General features: G+C 53.1%; 1 protein-coding gene across 1 annotated transcript in view; it reads left to right on the top strand.

The window, feature by feature from the left end:
* Positions 1–2,944: 2,944 nt before the first annotated feature.
* Positions 2,945–22,307, top strand: part of LDLRAD4 (low density lipoprotein receptor class A domain containing 4) — a 405,759-nt gene continuing 386,396 nt past the window's right edge. Inside the window, exon 1 of the mRNA XM_069468559.1 lies at positions 2,945–3,011. The gene's annotated coding sequence lies outside the window, so the exon portion shown is untranslated. The remainder of the gene's footprint in view (positions 3,012–22,307) is intronic.

Genomic DNA, 22,307 nt, shown 5'->3' with positions numbered 1-22,307 from the left:
CCGCCAGGAAAGACCAGCTTGGGTCCATCTTCTGCCCCTTCAACCTGAACGATACAGGTGACCTGTTGAAGAGAAGGGTGCCCTTCACCACAGAGCAGCTCATGCCCCCCAGCCAGGACCTGGGGACAGCAGTGGGACAGCGGAACTCAGGTCAGGGAGGTGGGCGGGCTACACAGCACCTGGAGCCATTTTACTTCCTCCCTCTAAATCTCACACAGCTTGTGGTCAACACGGCCAGGGAACCCTGCAGGAAAGGAATTCTGGGAAACAGATACCGCGTGGCCAACCTGATACAGTATAAAGTCACCAGAGAGCCTGTCCTCGCCTGTAGGGAGGTGAAAAGGACTGAAGGAAGCTAACATTTACTGAGTACATTTTGGGCCAGGACTATGCTAAACACGTAACTTGTTGACAACTCAACTGGTCGGGAGCTAAATGGACCACGTGTCCTAAAGAAATGGCGAGGCAGAGGGTGAGGCCCGAGAGGCCACTTCACACCCACTGCCAGCCCCAGAGCTCGGGGAGAGAGGGGTCAAACTCTGTGATGCTCTGTGTGGTGGGGGTGACCTCGGAACTAACCAGGCGCCACAAGAGGCAGGGCTGTGGCCGCAAGAGACTGAGGAGACACAGGAGGTCTGATGACAGCTGGTGAACTTTCAGGTACTTTAATATTTGTAAACAATTTTAGAAATGGAAAGAGAAATACGCAGTTTCTAGTTATAATTGAGAGAAGACAACAAGGCAATGAGCGATTAACTGACATTCATCACAAATGATGAATAGAGGTTACGATTTTAAGATTCAGCCCGTAATTTAAAGGGATTAAACTACACACGAGGAAATTATGCACTAGTGAAATAGAAGAAGAAATTCTTTTGTGGTTTTGGAGAAACATTTTCTTCTTCATTGTCCATGAGAGGTTTAGAAAAAGTCATTTTTTTTCCTACCCAAAGAGGGAAGAGCAGAGTTCTCTAACCCGACAGCACGTGAGCTGCTATTAGTGTGGTGTGCACTTGTGTCCATTAAATATAAACTAAGAAGCATATACTTGTCAGATACGGATAACCTGTGTTAAGCAGTTATCAGCTCACTGCTCGTTTAGAAGAGTTTGCCAGATTCAAAGTCCCCCCACCAGGCCACATGCTCCTCTGTCAGACCAGGCCCTGGGCATTCCCAACAGGTGCCAGGTGCCGGCACAGTGCCTGGCATAGAGCAGATGCTCACTGGCTGCTGGCTGAGCTGAAAGGACTGATGTCACCACTGCTGTAGGCAGGTGGCAGTGTGGTATGCTGGTTCAACTCCCAGCTTCCCCTGCAGCCAGTTGGGAATTTTAAACCCATCTCTTTGTAGTCTGGGGACAAGTTACTAAATCTTCTGAAGCCTCGGCTTCCTCATGTGTAAAATGGGGAAGCAACAGCTCCTAGTTATTATGTGGATTAAATAAGACAATCATATAAAGTGCTTAGCACATAGCTCTCAATAAATAGTAGTTATTATTGCATTACATACGAGCACTGATCAAATGCTACATAGCAATTACCGTGATAGTTAAGGCGAGCTGAGCGCTTAAGGGAACCTGAATTAAGCCAACGTTTCACTAGAATAAAATTTACTGACAAATTAATCATAGATTTCAAAAGATTCACTTCCCTGATATTATGGAACTATGAGCCGGACAGTTTATTTTAGAGGCAGGGGGAAGCGTTGAAAATTGTTACTCCTTTAATCAGCTGCATCTCTGTTAAGCCCAGCCTGAAACCCCAGGTTAGTACAGTATTAATATTTTGGTATGTCTGCAGAGCTTTAATTTTGTGCCAATGCTAGTACTTCTGGAGAACAAAATGTCATATTGTCTGCACTCAAGCGGAGGTCAAGTCCGAAATGGTCTTCAGAGGAGATGTAGGTCCTTCAAGGAGAAAAGGTCATAGCGCAAAGAGGAAGAATCCATCTGACCTTCTAGTCAGGAGCCATTTCCTGTAAAGAGTGCAGGATCCTCAGGGGGTGACCAACTGGGGTCCAAAGGAGCTTCCGGCCCCGCAGGGGTCCCCGAGCATTAACCCGTCCTACTAAGTGTCCCGTGGCCCTACTGCGTGTCTCAGAGCTGGTGCCTGAAGGCCCAGGGCCCAGTAACCAGAGCACCGAACGCGCCGGCTCCTCTCCCGAGACCTCCCTGGCCTGCGGGCGGCGAGCCGGCTCCTCCCGGGGCCCCTGCCCGCGGTCTCTCCGCACGGCTTGGAGTTCCCCGTGCGACCGGCGGTGGGCGCGCGCCCCCCGAGCCCGAGCCCGAGCCCGCGGCGGGTGTGCAGCCCGAGCTGGGTCCCGCGGCCCCGGCGCCCGCACCTCCCACCTCGGGGCACGCAGCCCGCAGAGGCCGGTGCGGCCTGTGCGCGCCGGGGACCCCCTACCCGCGCCACGGCGGCCCCCCGCCTCCGCGGCCTGGCCGCGCGCCTGGTCCCCGCGGCGGAGTGGAGAGGAAGGGGGAGGAGAGACTGGAGGAGTTGGAGACAGACACAGCCTCCGCGCGGAGTTACGGCTGGAGACAGACGGCGGCGGCGGCGAGAGGCGGGACACTCCCCCCTCCGCGACTGGAGGCGGGACACCTCCCCTGGCGGCCGCAGCGCAGTCTCCCCGCGGCCCCCCGCCCGAGGCTGCCGACCGGGCCCGGCGGGACAAGCAGGCGAGTGCAGCTGGCCCTGCCCGCTCCGCGCGCCGCCGTGGCCGGCCGGGGATCCCCTGCGAGGCGGGGAGGAGCCGCCGCCGCCACCGCCGCCACCGCCGCCGCCAGACAGGCTGCGAGTGCCTGGGAAAGTGAAAGGGGGGCGGGGAGCGCGGGGAAGGCCCGGGTGTAAGGTCCCCGGCTCTTAAAGAGACCCCGCGCGCCGCGCTCCCCGCCAGCCCGCTGCGCGCCCACTGTCGCGGCGGCCCCTCCCCCGCGGCCGGCAGGGCCGGGTGGCCCGGCGAGCCGCACTGCGGGCAGTGCCCCCGCCTCCGCTCAGGAAGGGCGGCCGCAGGTGAGTGCGGACCCGAGGTGGCTGCTGCGGTCTTAGCTTCTGGCCCAAGTTCATCGCTGGGCTCGGAAGGGAGGCGGGTATCCGAGGGGGGCGGAGGACGCGGGGCAGGACGCTCTGGGAAAGGGACGTCCGCGAGCCTGCGCCGTCGCGGGGGCTGGAGGGAGCGGCCCGGCGCCGCGCGCCCTCCCCGCCACGACGCGTCCCCCGAAGACCAGTGCTCGAGGTCTGTGAGACTGAGTCGCCGTGGTCACGCCGGTTGGCACGGCGGGTGGCCCGGGGCGCTTGCCTGGGGACCGGTGTGCTCTGGCGGTGGAACCTTGCCGACCCCCACCCCGTTTTCTATTTCCCGGTGTCTTGGGGCGCGGGGTGTCCCGCGGTGGCAGGACTTAATTGTGCACCGCCTGGAGGCCAGGATGAGCGCGAGGGTGGCTGCCCAAACTGTCTGGGCTCCCTTAGGCCTCTCTGCAGGCGGGGGTGCTGGAGGTCAGCGGGAAGCGGGAAGACAGTGCAGGACCTTGCCAGGCAGTTTGCGGGAAGGCAGGGGCGGGAGCGGGCCGTGCCCCGCACCAGGCGTCCCGCACGCAGCAGCTCTGCATCCTGCACCCCGCGCCCCCGCGCTCCGCGCCCGCCAGCCCTCGGGCCCGCCTCACCCGGCGTCTCCCCGGGTCCCCCCGCGCGCGTTGACGTCGGTCGCGGGACCGCCCGGAGCTCCAGGCATTGGCTGGGAAGTCGATTGTCTCCGGCGGCTGCTGTTGCACTTAGGCTGGGTCTCCGAGCCCCAGAGGAAGCGGGCGTGTGTTGAATTTCTCTTTGACCCTCACCATGGAATAAACAGGAAGCGACGAGCACCCAGCCCGGGCCGGCACTTGCCTTTGTTGAGGGGTCTGCCCTGCCCAGCCTTGAGGAGGCTTCCTCGGGACCCCTGCCCGGTGCGCCGCCCGGGGTGGGGCTGGGGGCGCGCCCTGTAAGTACGCTGGTGGGAGACAGTGGGCTCTGTTTAGGTTAATTCGCTGTGGTGGCGGAGAGGGCATTTGCTTGCTTTTAAACTTTTTTTTTTTTAATTGGAAAAGGCTTTCTGATGAGGCAGAGGTTTTCTAGGCCACAGGGATGCCTGGTGGGTGGGCGGCACCGGGAGAAGGCGCATCCGTGAGCGCGCTGCTCACCCAGAGGGGCACCTGTGGGCCAGTCAGGACAGCGAGAAACTCTTTAAAGCCAGCGGGGCTTCCTAGCTGCTACGCAGGCGCAGGCGTAGGGGTGGTGGCTGAATGTCAGTGGCCACATGAACTAGTGTAATTTTTGTTTTCCCCAAGGAATCTTTTAATTAGCTAGAATTGGATAATTTTGATTTGCTTTTCTTTTCCTGTGTGTCCTGTCTATTCCCTTCTCTTTTTCTTTTCTAGTTATTTTGGCATCTTCCCATGCCTGGACTTACGGTTCAGTGCTGCTTTCTAAATGTTAATTACGATAGTGATAAATATTTATTGCTCACCTACTATGTGCTAGGCACTGTGAGGTGTGAGGTGAGATTAGGTGCACAGAATGTTGATTCTAAGAGCCAGTATTAGTAAGTTATTTGCTGTAGAGGTGGATAGAGATGGTAAGCAGTGTTGGCTCTTAAAAATAGGGTCCTTTGGCTGGCGTGGAGGTTGGTTCCTTCCTGCAGGGCTAGTGCTGAGAAACTTCCCTTTAAACATGGCCTTTCCACTAGTTTTGCTAGCTAAGAACAGTATTCTCCTGTCTGTTTCTCCCTGGAGCTTCGGGACTGAGTACTGAATTATAGAGAACGTTCGGCAAAGTCTGCATAGAGAAACTGCCATTGCATCAAGTCATGTCTGCATTTTGTATGAGTATTTAGTTTTTTCTAGTATTTTAATTGAGCTTACTGTCTTCCATAAATCTGCCTTTGTACTCGGCACAGTTTTCTTGAAATATAGTCTTTGTGTTCAGTCAATGATCATAATCAAATTTGAGTCACTACGTAGGCAAATGAGGAGGTCTGAATATTACCTATGTATACTTATTGAAGTATAATATTTGGTTTCCTATCAACCTTTGAAATGTCATTTGATGGCTCTTGCAGAGTAGTGCTTTTTAAAACAAAGATCATTCCGCATGATCTTTGAAAGCTTGATTCTTTTCAAGAGCTTCACTTTGCTGTTGACATTGAACACACTGCTAGGAGTTAGGGCTGAGACTGTAAATGCCAGTTAGGGATTTGCTGTAATAGAATTGTAGCTACTTTCCTCCCTTATTTTAAAAGACCTCTCTAATTTCTTAACATTCTGCTGTTCCCCTTGGAAGGGCTTGAGGTGTTGGCCGTGGTTCTTGTCTGCGTAGGTTTGTGTTTACATTGGAGAAGACTCTCCCCAGCAGGTTTTCAGAGCTGTCTCTTGAGTCCTCTTGGGGGTTGGGTTTGCATGACCACAGTCCTGTAGTGGAACTCAGCCAGTGCCAGCTGCTTATTAAGAGATTTTGTGCCAATTTGTTGGCACATCATTTGAGATTCAACAATCCTGTCCCCACCCCCGCCAGAGTATGTATATACATAGACAAATATTTATTTTCCCCCAACTGCTGACAGTGTTCTAAGAATAGTTTTCTTGCCTGGTGCGCCGAGAGCAAGGGCCCGTCTACAGAGGTGTTTACAGTTTGGGACTGTGCTGTAGTCTTGGTTGACTTAGCAGCCTGGCAGAGCAGCCTTGCAGTTCCTGGGATGCTGTCTGTTTTTTATCTGGGCTGCTGCAGCGGTAACTTCCCAGGCTGACGGGGAAACGTAGAGGGAGGGTGACTTTTGCTCCCTGTGGGTAGTTTCTGGCCAGCAGAGACCCCTGAGCGCTGGATCCCTTTGCGTATACCTGGCATAAAGTCACCTTGTGGTGATGTGTGGGAGGTGACTACCCTGTGTCAGCACGTAAAACCAAAGCTACCTGAGGGCTCCAGGCAGGAATCCTTGCAGCTGTAGACAGGTCAGATCTTTCCGGCATCCCTTGCTGTGCTGCTTCTCATCTTTCCTCTGAAGCTGGGCTTATGGAGTGTCTGTGATGTGTCTGTCCTTTTGGGTGAGAGTTAATAGAGAAGGACAAACTCAAGAAGGTACCTGTAAAAGAAGAGCATACCATTTTAACCTGGAAAAATGTTTAGAAACAGTGAACGTCATTTGTATACGCACATGGATATTAAATGTGAATAGTAGCAAGATTGCTGTGGAGTCCTGGATTGTTCTTTGCTTTCTTTGTTTTCTTCCCTCCTCCCTCCCTCCCTCTCCTTCCCTCCCTCAGTTCCTTCCTTTTTTAGGTCTCAGAAAAAAATCTCCTGGAAGGCATTATTTTCTGATGTCAAAGTGACTTTCTGCCTACATGGACTGTGTTACTCTAGAATTACATCTTGACCTATATTATGGGTGTGCATGGAAGGTGAATCTTAAGTTTCAAAATAGGAATGAGGAGGCTTTGCCTACTATTTGAAAATTTAGGCCACAAGACTGGCTACATTTTAGGGAGATTATTTTGTGGCACTGTTTGCTTTATTGTCAGGCAACTAAAGAACACAAGCAAGCACCTGTACCATTGATTGCTATAGAAATATTGGGTTCAAATTCCCAGTTAATATTGCTTTTTTTGTCTATCACAGGAGGACTTGAAAATGATGTCTGTGTTGTCACATACCCATGTGATTTAAGTATGGATTGCTTTCCTTTGAATTCCCACTAAAAATGGCACTTTGGCCTTTTAAGCTGTTTTTGTGAAGACTTTTCTTTCCACCAAGCTTGTTTTCCAGATAGGTCTTGGAAATTACGAAGAACATAGCTATAATTTCTCCCTTGATTGGCAGCTGAGAGCTTTCCCGGACAAAAATAAGGCTGTACTGTGCCAAATGGTTGACTTTTCTAGAATAAAAACTCTAAAGGGTATGCAAAAAGTCCTCTGGTTAATATATTGGCATTCCCAGAACCCACTAAAACCCCGGCAGCCTGCCAGACTCCACTTAATGAGGATGCGGAACGTCTGGCTCAAGTCCCCGTGGGCAGAAGAGGCGGGGGCTGGAAGTCCACACCCTTTATTAATTTTTAATGACTGTACTTTTGTTTTGCAGATTTTGCTCCCTTACCCTCCTTGCAACTGACCCCCACAACATCACCCCCCACCCATTTATTTACTCATTTACTTGGCATTGGAAAATGTTGAGACTTTCAAGGTTAAGATTCCTGCTGAGGGATCATTTCTGTTTGCATGGGTTCTTTTTTTGTTGGTTTTCTTTCTGTCTCTTCCTATTTTTTTTTTTTTTGAAGAGGAAGAGAGAAAAGGAACAGAAAAGATGAAAACTTTTTTTTTTTTGTTTTGTTTTTTTAGGATGCTTTATTGTCTGCTGGAAAAAGAGAGGCATTTACAAAACTTTAAGTTTGTCAGACAGTTTATATGACAGTGCAAGTTGGTGCTTGCCAAGCTCCAGACAGATTGTTAATGTTACATGACAGGGATAAATAAATTACCGCTGTCTGCAACACGCTCGCACTACAAACGCACTCTGCAGCCGGCGGCCGGCTGGGCTGCTCCGGGCCTGGTGTACGTGCAGCTGCATGGCGGCCTCTGCCTGCTGCCTAGAATGCCGGGCCGTGGTTCGGAAATGAAAAGGGCATGTCTCGCTTTTATTTTTGGCTGTACTGCAGGGCCGCTCTGTGCCCTTTATTTTGCAGGCTGCCCTGACTCCTCCCCTGCCCCTCGCCCCTCCTGGAGTCCACACCCACATTCTTCTTCCCCTCAGGGAATATGGCACCTAGCTTCTTCCCAAGGGCCCTAAACTTTGTTCTTAGCTGCTCAGAGCCTAAGGTATCTCCAAGCCAAGCTTCAAGCTGTTTACAGTTGTGTTCTTTCTGCAGGTGCAGACACCGAGAACAAGTTGTTTGCGGTAGATATGTGTGTGCTGCCCTGGGAGGGGGCTGGGTGGCACTCCTTGGGCATAATGTACTTTCATCGCAGGCAATTTGGAGACTCAGCTGGCAGAGTGACAGGTGTAATGAACTTAATGGTCTTGCTCTAGTTGTTAGTGGACACACTGCTCATGTTACAAAGCCACCTCATACACAGGGCCCCTGCCAAGTGATTCGCTCGTCTCTCTGCAGACAGGACTCGGGGCATGGACGACTTGAGTGGCGTTAAGGTCAGGAATGAGGGGGGGTGAGCAACACGTGGGCCCTCATCCGCACTGTTCCCAATGGACCTAGAGTGTCTCTTCAAAGAGAAAGGGATCCTTCTCGTCCACACCTGGCAAGCCACCCCTCCACATCAGGCGTGCGAGGACCCTCTGTGTGGGTGTGTGTGGGCTTCCTGCCTCTGGGGCTTTCGGAATGGCAGGCTTTCTGCCCTGCCGTGTGGTTTCCAGTGGGCCACTGGGCCACAATTCTCCAGAAATGGGCTGGGCCCGCAGTGCCGAGAGGCACAGCCGGGCATTGTTCCCAGTGTCTGTGGCCCAGAGGCCAGCAGCCTGTGCGCAGAGCTGAGCGGGAATTTCCATAGAAAAGTCTCAGTGCTTCCGAAGGCAGCGGCTGGAGAGCCTGGAGCAGGCGGGTAGCCAGGCGGCCTTCTGAAGGACTCACTGACCTCTGGTCCGACCTGCCTCGCCCTGTGCCCCGGGTCAGATGATACTACCTGCAGTGCCAAACACTCACATAATGTTTAGGATGTGCCAGGCTCTGTTCCTAGTGCTGCACATACGCTGTATCCTCACATCAGCCCTGTGACCAGGTACTCCTGCCCTCCCGTCTTACAGACAGGCGAGAAGTTGAGACACTGCCCAGTGTCACACAGCTTGTCAGTGTGGGCTGGAGTCGTGGCCAGCCGGGCAGTCTAGCTTCACGGGTGGGGCTCTGACTCTGGAGCCACAGGAGGCAGTACCCAGGTTAGAAATTTTTCATTTGGGACCACTCCCCAGCTGGGTGACATTTCTCTCCTTGTCCCCGAGCAGTCCCAGTGGGACTGTATCCAGCCAGCAAGCCCAGGGCGCCTTCCTTCCTGCCTCCTCTGGTGGTTCTGCCTCCCTTTCCCATCCTGGATCCGGATCTCTGCTCTCTGCCTGTCTTGCCTGTGGCAAGAGCCTTAGTGTTGGGACTTGGACCCTCAGCAGCCTTGTCTTTGTCCATGTTGTACCTTGAGTTCCTTGAAAGGAAGGCACAGCAACCATCAGCAGGAGAATGTTTCTTCTGCACGGGTCCTTCACACCCACTTGCAGTCCACAGTCACACAGACACGAGGGTGACTGCACCCTTTTCAATGCCAAATGTTATTATAAAAAAATCCTTGCAAATTTGGCAGTAAACAGCATGATGTTTAAATTTCCCTTCCCACCTTTTATTATAAAAATCTGTGTTTATATCATTTGGGTCATAGGTGGGGAGAGTTTTGCTCTTTGCTGGGTTTTTGTTATGGGCAAGCATCCAGTTAGTGGATGATCTCATCAGAAGGGGTGATACCTTTGTGTTGTTTTAAATTTGAATTAAATTCTACCCAGGTCAGTTAAGGGCAACAAACAGTCTAACTAATAGTATTTTTAAAAATTATGGGATTTCCTGGCCACAGACTGCACCTGGTCCTCTCTGACTCCCCCAACTCTCCCTCCATGGGGTGCACCTGACTCAGGCGGGGAGCGGGGCTGGGGAGGATGTGGGCCCAGCCGTTGGCTGCTGAGGTTGTTCAGTCTCTGCTCTACGTGTTGAATGACCCCTTTTGAGCTCTGACTCTTTGCTGGTCTTACCTGCAAGGATGTGGACATAGAATGTGTGCTGTGATGGCTTCCCTCGATGGCTGATGCGCCACGCTTCATGTCTGTGCCCTCTGCTGAGGGACCTCTCTGCCCCTCCTCTGAGAATGTGTTACGGTTTTCTGTTTTCCCCCACGGCCTCGGCCCTTCCACAGTTGCATGCAGCTATCATCAGTGCCCGACCTCCTAAGCTGCTCACTCCTAAAGCTGGAGAGAAATTGAACATCATTTTAGTGGGTTGTTAATGAACCTCTGTTGAGAGGTTGGGAACAGCTAGACGGGAGGCCGTTTGCAGTGCTGGTGGAGGGAGCAGAAGTTCTGCGCCACCAGGGCTGCTCACGATCCACATGGTTCTGTTCTCAGTTGGTGAGGGGCTTCCCCGTGCACTGTGCAGGGTGTTCACCTGCTCTACGGGTGTGCACTGGGTGCACCTCTGCCCAGAATTGTCTGGTGGACATTGAGCAGGGCCCACAGGACCCAACGGGTACAATTCTCTGTTCTGTGCCAAAGCCTTCAAAGAGGCGCACAGCGGAGGGAGCCCAGGCACTGCGGGCACAGATGGCAGAAACCCAGCTGGAGTGGCACTTGACTCCAGGAGACCCTCTGGCCCATGTCCCTGGGCTTGAGACTGCCGGCTGGACCTTTCCCAGCTCTGCCCAGCCCACTGTCAGAGCCACATTCTGTCCCAGGTGCACACTCGCCCTCACCTGTAGCTGGTAGTGGAGACGGCGCTGAGACCTTGGAGATGGTGTCTACAGAGGACTGCTAATGGGATGGTGGCCCCCCCAGGGGTCTGGCCAGTGTGGTCCCTTGGTGTGTGCTGGGGAGCATACCTCTGCCACAGTCCTTGGCTGTCCTCTGTTTCCTGCAGTGAGGCCGTGGTTTGGTAGTGGCAGTTCCTGGGTTGGGGGTGGGGGAGTTGCATGCCCTGATGTTACTGTATAGGGTGCTGGAACTCAGGGTACTTTGAGTGCCTGGAACATACACCTTGTGTTTGCTGTTGGCTGATGTGTGTGGGGCTGGCGGACTCTGGTTCGACAGGACCGTGCTATGTGGCCTGCTCCTGCAGCCCGGTGAGGTGATAAAAAGCCCAAGTGCTTTTCTAGTAGGGACGGGGCCTTTTGGACATGATGCATACAGGACCTCAAGGGTGGAGGCAGCTCTGGCAGTTGGTTAGTTTGGTTGAATGTTTGTTTTTCTGTTACTTCAGCTATTAAGATGAATCTTGCACCCTTAAAACATTTAGCATTTGTTATTTACTGGAACTCATAGTGCATTGCTCTGTAATGTGAAGCCTCGCCCTTTGACTGTTATAACATCATTCACATGTTGGATTTGTAAAATTGGGGCACATTTATGTGCCTAAGGGAGTGGCTCCTGTTCTGACATCTGCATGGAGGCCGCTGTCCCCATTCGATCCACCGAGGAAGCAGTGTCAGATGGGTTGTGTCCTGGTTTCCCGTGGGGTTTTGCCATGTGAGGTTTCTTGGGTCTGCCACTCCTAGCTGTCCCTCCCGGGCTCCTGTCATGCTGGACCCCTTGGAGGTGACCTTGGGCAGGTCACTGCCTCTCTATGCCTCAGTTTATCCTTCTCCAAAATAACTATTTGCCCAACTCTTAGGTTTTTGGGAGGATTGCATAAGATGCTGTGTATGCAAACCAGTTGGGACAGGGCCAGCTACCATAGTGAGAGCTCAATTAAAGGCAGCTCGTAGGTCAAGTATGTAAGTATCTGTGAAGCACCTGCCCAGTGCTGGCATGGTCAGAGGCCCAGTTCCTGCCCTTTGGGGACTTTAGAGACTAAGGAGAAGATAGAATATGCCTACGGCAAGTGATCAGCAAATAAGAACAGTTTTATGAGCAGGTGTGTAATCCAGTCCCACTTTAAGCAGTTGTTGAAGAAAGGCTAGATGTGGGGGAGAGTGAGGCCACTCTGTCCCCAAGCTGGTGGGAGAGAGATGTGCACACGAGTGCCACATGGGGCCAATGACTGCACTGAGCAGACAGGGAGATCTCAGTCGACTTTGGTCAGTTAAGGGAAACTTCAGGGGGGAGGCCAAATGCTATGGTCTGAATATTTGTGTGCCCCCAAGACTCTCAAGCTGAAACTCAGTTCCCAATGTAATAGTGTTGAGAGATGCGACCTTCAGGAGGTCATTAGGCTGTGCGGGCTCCTCCCTCGTGAATGGGATTAGTGCCCTCATAAAACAGGCCCAGGGGAGCTTGTTCACCCCTCCTGCCATGGTGGGACACATGGCAGACACCATCCATGCAGAAGGGGCCCCCGCCAGACACCAGGTCTGCGGGAGACTTGGTCTTGGGATTCCCCGCCTCCAGAACTGTGAGCAGTAAATTTCTTCTGTTTATAAATGACCCTGCCTAAGGTATTCTGTTATAGCAGCATGAACGCACTAAGGCACTGACTTGGGGCTGAGACTTAATGCACCATGGGCAGAGTCTTAAATTTCAGGCTCGCACACATGTAGATGTCTGTGCGTGAGGCAGAATGCAGGTGGCGCTGGAGAATGGGGTCTCCCTGGGGGAGGGGGAAGGGCGAGAGGGGTCTGAACAGGTTTTGCAGAAGAAATGGCAGTGACACATGGCTCAGATGAAAGGTAGGCAGGATTCTGAGAGGCGAGGACAGGACGGGGAGGGCTTGCTGGGAGTGGGAGTGAACACAGGCCGAGTGGAGGTGCGTTTGGTGAGCAGCGGCCGTGGCCCGCACTTGTCACTGGGGTCATTGCTGTTCCTGTTGCACTGTGGCCACAGACTGAGCCAGCACAAGTCTGGTTCTGGTGTGGAGTGGCTCTTTGCTGAAAACTGAATCAACCAGCCAGGAATGGGGAAGAAAAACAAGCCCGTTGGAACACCCACCTTAGATCTATTTTCATGTCTAATTGTCTGCATGGGGACTCTGTCTTGTCCGTGGTTCTTTAATGCTTGATAATTGTTCATGTTTCACAAAATGCTTAAATTTCATACTCTGTGCGGTTCATGCCAGGAAGCCAGGTTCATTGCCCTTGCATGGAGTGGAATAACAATGCCTCCCATTTACAAAACATGTGTAACTATTTAAAGCTTTTCATAGACAAAGTCTAATTTCATGTTCTTTGGCTTTAAGGAACAAATAATTAATGAAATGTACATAGAAGTGTAATTAATGGATTTGTTCCATCTTCTCTAATGTGGCTGTTAGTTGAATGTGGAATTCAGGTTGGAGCTTATTTTATTTTAACGTGTGAAACCTAATTGGGGAGTGATGCTCTATTGTCCAAGACACACAGCGGGATGTTTTCTGAAGGCGCTGGTCCCAGTGTTCTGGCTTGGTGGCTGGGCAGGCACCCAGGCTGTGTCATTTCAGGAGGTTAGGGCAAAGCACCAGAAATTGAATTTGGAGGTGCAAATACTTAAATCAAGGAGACCAGAGGGGCAACCCCCTCCTTGTGCGTGACCAAGCCGCTGCTGCCGTGGAGTGTGTGGGCAGGCTGGGCGCACGTGGGCCTGCTCTCAGCCACTCTGTGTTCCAGGACGGTCTGCGCGGACTCTGGTGGGGCTGAGACAAATGTTGTAGACTCTGACCCGCGTAGACTCGGCCTGCAGCGAGCAGTGGGGTGAGTGCTCTAGCTTGGCCCCCGCCCGTCTGTGCCCAGCTCACCCCTGACCTCCGGCCAAGGCCTGTGCTCCTTTTCGGTCAGCACAGTTTGGGCAGTTTGTCCCGCTGTGGGTGCAAGTTGACTTCAGTTCCGTGTCTCCTCTTTTAGCAGAATAGCTTTCATTCCTCCCCCGGGCCTCTGTCCAGCGACGCCTGCTGCCCCGCATCACAGCCCGTGGTCCATTGCCACCCGGGCACTGCATCCTGTCCCTGTGTCGATACCTACCGTTGTGTGTGACTCTGACTGCCTCTCCCGCTCCTTGTGTTCCGAGTGGAAGTCACAGGCACTGCCGTTCGCACTTGCTGCGCCGTTTTCTGCTGGCTGTCCTCCGTGGCCCTGGAGGTGCTGCCTCTGACCAACGTGCTCTGGAAGCCACCTGTTGCAGCTACGTGTGCCTCGGCAGAGCGGGGGACAAGCGCCAGTCACCTTTGGTGAACCCAGCTCTGTCTTCGAAGCTCATAATACAAGAGACAAGCAGTGCCTGCAGGCTTTCCCTGGGGTGGCCCCTCCTGGTTTGCAAGAAGAACAGGAGCGAGCGTCCTCATTACCAACGCTCTGGCCAACCGTTCAGTAGTTTAGTGGCAAATGAAGCGCTTTCTGATCTCCACTGGTGATGAGTTTGTGTGATCAGTAAGTAATGACCGCAGCAGAGGGGTCTGATAGTTGTCACACACAGCGAGTTAGGGGAGAGCTCGAGGTGCAAGGCCTTGCCTCTGCTGAAGGTGTCAGCTCTGAAGGCAACCTCTGAGGCCATGTGCTCTTTGCATTTGCAAAGAAAGGGGACGGGCTGCTAAGGAAGCTAACTTGTCATCCGTACCATTCAGATACATTCTCTGCTGCTGGATGATGTAGTGGGACTGTGATCTAGTAGGTTCCTTTGCTTGTTTACTGTTGGGAGAATATGCAGGACATCAAGGGACCCTTCTGGCTGCTCTGCCGGCTGGCAGAGCCCGGGATGAATGTGCGGGCTGCTTGGGAAGCCGGGTGCGGAAGCCAGTGCCCTCTTACTTGAAATGTACTCGCTTCTGTGTCCTGTTTGTCACTGTCTCTGGTGCTGTTTTGTGACGTCCTTCTCTAGGCACAGATGTCTTTGGGTGTTTGGTCTCCCTACCTGGGCGACACAGCCTGCCAGATTACACCTGCCGGTAAGGTGTGGTCAGTCTCTGCGCTGGGAGGAAATGAGGTCTCACCCTTATTTATCAGTGGAGGGAGGTTTTTGAGCTGAGAACTTTATATACCCATAGCCGGGGAGCTTAGAGGCAGAATTTTGTGTTGCAGGGATTGACATCGGTTGTATATTTACATAGAGGATCTTGGCGCTGAAGCCCGACTCCTGGCTCTTACACCCGCCTGCCCTGGCCTCCTCTGTGCGAGGGCACCTGTAGCCAGCACGTCTAACCTCTGCTCAGTGATTCAGGTCACACATCTGGGCCCTCCTTTAGTCCTCTTTGGTGTTTTGAGTTTCCATAGCCCAATCCATGCACAAATCCTTTTTCTTCTGCCTTCGAAGTTTATCCCAAATCTGATCATTTTACCCTGTCACCACCACCAGTGCTCATGTGCTCTCTCTCCCAGGTCTCTGCAGGGGCCTCCTGCCTGGGCACTCTCCTTCCTCTCCACCCCTAGTCTCCCATAGCAACGGGTGACCCATGTGACCCCTGATTGTATGCCCTCTGGCCACCTTCCCTCACCCCCCACCTCCTTGCCCCACAGGCCTTCATGGTTGCCCTGCCCCAGACTGTCCCCGGCTTCCCTTCCAGGGACGCCTTCCCTGGCCTGTCCTCTCTGGGGCATCCCCTTGCACGGGTGCTGGGGGAAAGGGAGCTCCAGGAGGCAGATAGTCACCCTCTCGTCCCTGCTCTGACCCCCCACACGGGAGGTGCCTGCCCAGGAGCCGGGACAAATGGGCATGGGAGCTAGGGCGCCGTGGCCGGGAGGATGGTGGGCAGGTTGGCGGGCTGGCAGGACTGGGCAAGGCTCTGGGTGCTTGGACGAGCCATCTGTGGGGCTGCTAGGTGGGCGCCAGGTGTGTGTGGGGGGCTCTCCGGAGCTGCCGAGGCTCAGGGGCCTCAGTGCAAACAGAAAGCCCTGCTGAAAGGCTGAAGTATGGGAGCAGCAGCCAGAGGGATGAGCTGGGAGGCCCCATCTCAGTCCCCTCTGGTGCCCCTGCCCGCCCCGCCCGCTGGGTTTCTGCTCACGTGCTTACCTTCTTATTTTACTGTTTCCCCTGGAGCAAGCTGCCTCCCAGAAGCCAGGGAAGCAATTGTTTTCCAGACGGACTCTTGCCTTCCCTCTCTTCTCTCCCAAATATAACTTGCTGGTCAAATAAATTTTGGATGCTTAAAATATTATTTTATGCTTAAATCGAATGTATCAAGCTGTAAAAGATCATCAGATTTATTAATTTTATGAAACTCATCATAAGTAGATGTGTTCTCTTTAGACAAGATGTCTCTGTTATAACCTTGGTTCTCCTAAGCTGTTTTCCTCTGTTCTTGGGATCAGGAAAAGTTCAAAGTAGAGAAAATTATGGTCTGTGAATCTTTTTTCCATCTTTTCAAAGAAGACTAAGTGTTCGACAGTTACCTGGAAGTCTGACTCACCCTCCAGACATCTGACTTTGCTCTTATTCTGGTATTGGATACGTCTTCTCGAGTTTAGTTTTGTTGCCTTGGATTTAAAATCCACAAGGATTGTGAAAACCCAGTTGTGGAACAAGGGGAAAAAAACCTGAAAAAGACAAATTCTAAAGAGTAATGGGGCGATTCGTTTCTACTGATGGTTTTCAGGCCAGCAGCCACGCCTGCATATGCGGTCGGTCGGCTTTATCCCCTCCCCGTGGAGGAACATCTGCGGTCCCGCCCCGAGGGGAGACACGTCCAGCCCCGGGACGGGGGTCTGGACCGCACAGGCACGTGAGCCTCCAGCCAGAGCACGGGCTGGGAGGAAATACCCCAGAACGTTAAAAACAGGGGTCTTCGAGTGTAGTGCCAGAGACGGTTTAAAAAACTCTATCTTTTCATCTTTTCCATATTTTCTGCAGTGATCATGTGTTGCTGTTTTTATAATGAGAAAGTTCCAAGTTAACTGGATTTACTAAGGGTGTGGAATAAAAAGTCAGTTTCTGAAAAATTGTGGAAAACAATTTGATGTGTGTCTTTTTAAGCATTTTGGAAGCACGATGAAGTTGCTATGGGGATAGTAAGGTTTACTCTCTACAGAGAGTGGTTCCATCTGGCACCATGTCGCTCCCTGAGCCGAGCTGGGCAGTCCTACGCAGAGCAGAATTTCTCATTAGATGTGGAAACAGTTACACATAGAATCACTATTCCATCCTTTCCCCTTTAAATCCTTACTGAGCTTTGATCCACCAGACAACATTTTAACTCCTTTCTGCAACCTCTGCTGCCTGCAGGTGCCTGCAGTCACCCGCGAGTGACCGGGACTGTCCTGCCAGTCCGGAGGTCCCCACCTTGCTGTGGGAGCGAGGTGTCCTGCGCAGGTGGTCAGCGTCGCGCTTTCGGATCTCGGTTGGGATTGGTTTCCTTCTAGGAAGTGCTGGATCTCCCTCAGGTGGTGTTTCACCCCCTTTGCTCGGCCCCGGAACTGTGGACACCTTCCCACCATACACTTGCTTAGAACCACTGTGGTCCCGTCTCAACTTAGCGATGAGGTTGTGACGTTCCATAATGGGTCGGCGGGGTATAATGAGGTAAACAAAGTTCAGTTTTACATTAATGGAGAATGAAACAAAGTGACTTAAAAAGCAGTTGGCTTGCTCTTTGTCTGTGGTCTTACGAATCTCTGGAGGCCTCCCTCCTGGGGCTCTCGTGGTAGAGGTGCCGGCTGGGCCTGGACGCCAGCTTGTCGGAGTCAGGGGCCTTCTCGGCACCCCGGCAAGGCGTGGACTGGCCTTCGGAGCACCCTTGCTGGTGCTGCCCTCTCTCTCCACTGGGGGTGTGGTCCTAGGCCAGTCTGAGTACTGTCCCCTCATCTGGGGCATAGGGTGGTGACACTTGCTCATAGGGCGACTCTGACTTCAGACAGGATGGTGTAGACATCTGCTCTGAAATGTGGAGGACCAAGTGCATCCCCCACATCCTGACTGCTGGCGGGGTCCCTGGTGTCCTTCTGTGTCCTGTCCACTTCCTCTGGTGATCTGACAGGACGTGGCTTCAGCCACTGTGGATGGGCCATCAACACCTAACGCTTCCAGTTCATGTGCTCAGTACCAGGGAGGGCCACTGTGACCGATGGACTCGTGGGCAGTGACCGCCAGCCACCAGTTCGTTCCTGCCTCAGAGACTGAGATGATAATTTCATTCCCAGCCCAGGGCCAAATGGTGCTAGGGTGAGCTGCTTACTGCAGAAAAGCAGGCGGAGACATTCAGGAACGTGGGTCCTTGTTCCCAGCTCTGTCTTCAAGCTGCATTGCCCCCTGAGCAACTCAAGATCTGTTCCCTCGATGGACACGATCATGTGACTGCCCTGTACTGGGCACTGTGGTCACTCAAGACCTCCGACCTCGGTTTCCCCGCTGAGAATCCCCTTCATGTTGGCGTTGCTGTCTAGAACTCTCCATGTATTCTTTCATTTGATCCATTTAATTCTCGTATGGGGCTGGAAAGTGTAATGAAATCTCCCATTTTACAGATGAGGAAACTGAGGCCTGGAGAGTTTTAGCAGCTTGTTTGAGGTCACGCATTGTTAAGATCTTGTCCCTAAACTGAGAGGCTGGGGCAGAGCCTGGCGGCTCCCTGGGCCCCTGTTGGTTCTCTGCTTCCCCGGGGAGCAAGCTCTCAGGCTGCCTGTGGAGCAGCTGGGCAATGGGGTGAGGCTGTTCCCAGCCATCCTCACCCACCCAGCACTGGCTCTGAAAACCCACCTAGGAGCCCAGGAACATGGGGAACTGCAAACTCTAATAGCAACACCCAGAATGTCCACCCTTCCCGAGTCTAGAGGGTGTCAGATTGGTGAACCACATAAGTATAGGATGGATCCAGGACTTCTCCTTCTCATTTTGCAGGAAAGACACTGGGGACAGAACTCTCTATGACTGGACGTGGTTTATTGTAAGACGGGGCGGGCCACCTCTCAGACGTACTGCTGTCTGGCTTGTCCCCTTCATACACCGCCTCTTGTTGGTAGTTCCTTTGCTCAACTGGAAGGATTGCTTGTGCTTTGCAATTTTTTATTATTTCTAGGCAGGGAGAGGATGTGGGCTTTGGAGCCCCCCGCCTGGGTTCACCTCTCTGCAAGGTTTGGAGGTTCGCACCAAACCCTCGTTACTTTTTAGGATCCTGGAGAGACTCAGTGAGAGGGCGCCTGGGGAGGGGCCTGCGTGCAGCGGGTGTTGGTGGATGGTGTCTGCGCCAGTGTTTTCAGTGTGGAGCACATGTTTACACAGTTAGGCTCTGGGCGAGGCGTCTGGCTGCGTCCTACCCTCAGCCCCAACCCCGGCCCTGCTGCAGGGGCTGCGAGGGCCCAGAGGCGCTGCTCGGAGTGTTGGTGTAGACCGGAGTGTTGGTGTAGACCGCAGCTTGTGGATTCCGTAGAACTGCTTGTGTCCTTGGAACTTGCGGGTGGGGGTGCTGGTGTTGGGGAGAGGATGCTGGCAATGTTAATGCAGCTAATCCAATGAGATTAGCCCGCTGAGCTCAGGGATTTAAGGGAACAAAGGGGCGTGAAGGGGCCACTTAGAAGTTTAAACAGACTCCCTCTCCCTTTTCACCTACGTCCTGTGTAAGGATTTCAATAGCTCCTAAATGAGCCAGGCTGAATGGCCATGGCACCCTTTTAAATTCTAATTAGCTGGTGAATTAACTAGTATGAATTTTGATTAGTCAGAATGAATTGCAGGTATTAATGACTGCACAGTCCTAGAGCAAGTGAAAGTGCTGGTTGTCTAAAGGGGGCTCCGGCCATGGGCTGGACAGACTTTGCACAGTCTCGGAACAGCTGCGCTGTCACACTCCATTCTCCACCCCTTTGCAGCCTGCCGTGGACACTGCGAGGACTGAGGACCGGGGATGAGACACAGACGCCCTGGCTGTCCTTGGTGGCCCTGGGGGAACAGAGCCCTGGGTGGCCGCTGGCGAGCCTCCAGCCGTGGCCCATGGTGTGCGCTCTGTGGTGGCCTGGGCCACATGGGCTGCGTCAGCTATGAGAGGCCACAGAGCCAAAGGCGGCTTCACCTGGCTCCCGGACCACAGTGGGAGCTTCTGGGGTGCGCTGGTGCATGCTGGCCAGTGCAGCCCTCCCCAGGCCCGTCGCTGGGGCCCTGCTCCTGTTTGGCCACGGAAGGAAGTTTGTAGCGTATAAGTAGTTCTTTCTCTTTGTTGTGTTTCAGGTGCCTTTGGGCATAGAAACTCATTGCACAGTTAAATAAATAGGCGAGTATTCTGAAAGACCGCACCCCAGACCCTCTTCAGCATGGAGATGGGCACGTGTGTGATCAGGGCGCTCTGGAAAGAGTCACAGGTTCACTCACATTGCAGCCCAAGGTGTCACCAGTCTTGTGGGGTCCACTCACCGATTGTACAGCTCCCCGGTTTGGCAGGTGTCACGAGCCCGTAGGCTCAGGGGCAGGCAGGGAAGTGGAAGGGGCTTTCACTGTCCTCCCCTCCTGCATGGCCATGCCCTCCCAGGCCCTTCCTTGCTACAACCTTGGCCTTCCTGTGGGCTCCCTGGCCTGGGAGGTGCTGCTTCACTCTCCTTGTCCCTTGAGGTGCTCCGAGACAGTGTCAGCGCCTGGGCTGGGGATCCTCTGCCTCCTCTCTGTCTCCTCAGAGTTTGGTCATAGTGTGCATGTGTGCACGAGCGTGTGTACATGTATGTGCATGTGTGCACACGTGTGTGTGTGTGCTCGCACACCATTGTTTTATAATGGGCTGTGCAGGTGCCCGCCTCCCCCATAGAGCATGGACTCCGAGCAGTCAGGGTCTGTACTGCCCACCTTTATAGTCTGAGTGCTCACCATAGCACCTGGCGCATAGTAGGTCTTCAGTGACTGCTGGGCGAGTGGCCACTGAGTTGCTGCAGCTTTGTGGGATAGTGACGGATTGTGGTCCAGTCTCACAGTGTGTGCTTAAGAAAGAATTCGCCCTACATCAGGCAGACTGTTGGGCACCTCACAGCACCTTGGGGGCACGAGTTTGTGAGGACCCAAAGAAGTCTCAAATTCGGCACTGGTCCTAGCACCTGCTGTTTGCTTCCCTGTCCTGTTTGTGATCTCCCGGGGTGCTCCAGCAGTTATAACATTCATTGCCACTCTGAAAAGAGTGTTTTGATACTGAGAATCGAGGTGGAGCCGAGGTCCTACCTCGAGGTCGACAGCAAAACCTTGGCTGAGTCAACCTCACTGTGTGGGACGCGTGTCTGGGGGCAGACGTCGAATGCGGAGGGAGCAGAGGCGAGGGCCGGAGGCTTCTAGCTGAGGGCTGCTGTTGGGGATGGGCGGGCAGCCTCCCAGCCCGTCCCCTCCTCAGCACCGTGGCGGCGGGAGTGGTGCCACGGGTGCTCTCCCTCGGTGGCCAGCCCTGTCCTCCGCCCCCGCCCTCACTCCTGGCTGCACATCCGGGCGCTGCTTTGGCAGGGACACGCACAAGGCACATCCCGCATCGTAATCTGGCGATGGAGGCCAGGTTGTAGAGATGACTGTCGGGTTGTCTGGTGTAGCCAACATCTTTGACTGTGATTAAAAATAAATGCCGTGGGTTTCACGTGCCAGGGACTCTGATGTGCTGCGGAGGTCCGGGTCGGGTGGGCTTCTGGGAAGTGGACAACTGTAGTTGCATCCTGTTGATTCTTATTACCCAGCTTCCTTCCAGAAATGATTTGAAGACAGCAACAAAAATACATATAATCTTAAAATAATAATGAAAGATTGGGGTTTTAGGAAAAAGAGAAAATATGAGTTTAACAGAGTTTTGTTAAACCACAGAAGAGCTTCACACGTATTGACTTACTAGAATCCCCTGTTTGCACCTGTCCAGGAAAGTTCATCAGAACAATTTTGTTTCGGATTCCAGTATTTCATGTTTTACCCAAGAAGGAACTTTCAAATAACCCCAACCCCAGTTACCCAACTGCCTGCATTGGTGGGGTTCACATTTCTTTTATGCTTAAGGGGGTGAGGTTTCATGAAGTGTTCAGGGGAGGTCATGGAATTCCTAGGTGCCTGGTCTAAGGCCTGCAGCTGTGTTTGGGGGGCCGGTGAAATCTGATCAAGGCAGGGCAGGCAAGAGCTTCATAGACTTTATTCTGATAGAGAAAAACCACCTTCAAACACTAATAATTTTCATTAAGAAATGGATTGTTTAGAACAATTATACAGAGACTGATAATATTTTACCCTTTAAAATACCACAAAGTCTGTATAGTATGTAGAAAAGAAATAAGAACTAAGTGCCCAAGTTGTATTGCTTTACTTAACACTAATACCAGTATTAATAATTTCCAAGTGGTTTATTTAAATCTCATCTAACAGCTTTGTCAGGCTTTCCACAGGGCCCTGACCCCAACTGCCCCAACGTCACTCCAGCTGTTGGGCAGTCAGAGTCCTGTCCGGGGGGCATTAGTGCCTTCCCGGTGGCTGGCGGCTGCCCTCCTGCCTGCGGCCTTGTGCCTTTGTCCCCACACCCCTCAGTCCTGCCGCGCTTGTGGAGCGGCTTGTGTCTGACCCCAGCTGATCTTAGTTTTCCAATCAGGCCGTATTTTCCTTGAGAGCATTTTACAACTCGACTTTCTAAGGGGGTGACTCCACCTTGCCTCGGGGAGTGCAGGGTGGGGGCAGGGCCCACGGAGGCCAGGGCCTGAGCTGTCCCCAGCCCCTGCCACTTCCAGCTGGGAACCTTGGGCACATTGCTAACTTCTGTAGAGTGGACACAGT

Source organism: Eulemur rufifrons, chromosome 5 (genome assembly GCF_041146395.1).
Source record: "Eulemur rufifrons isolate Redbay chromosome 5, OSU_ERuf_1, whole genome shotgun sequence".
Lineage (NCBI taxonomy): Eukaryota > Metazoa > Chordata > Mammalia > Primates > Lemuridae > Eulemur > Eulemur rufifrons.
This window is presented reverse-complemented; position numbering and strand designations above follow the sequence as displayed.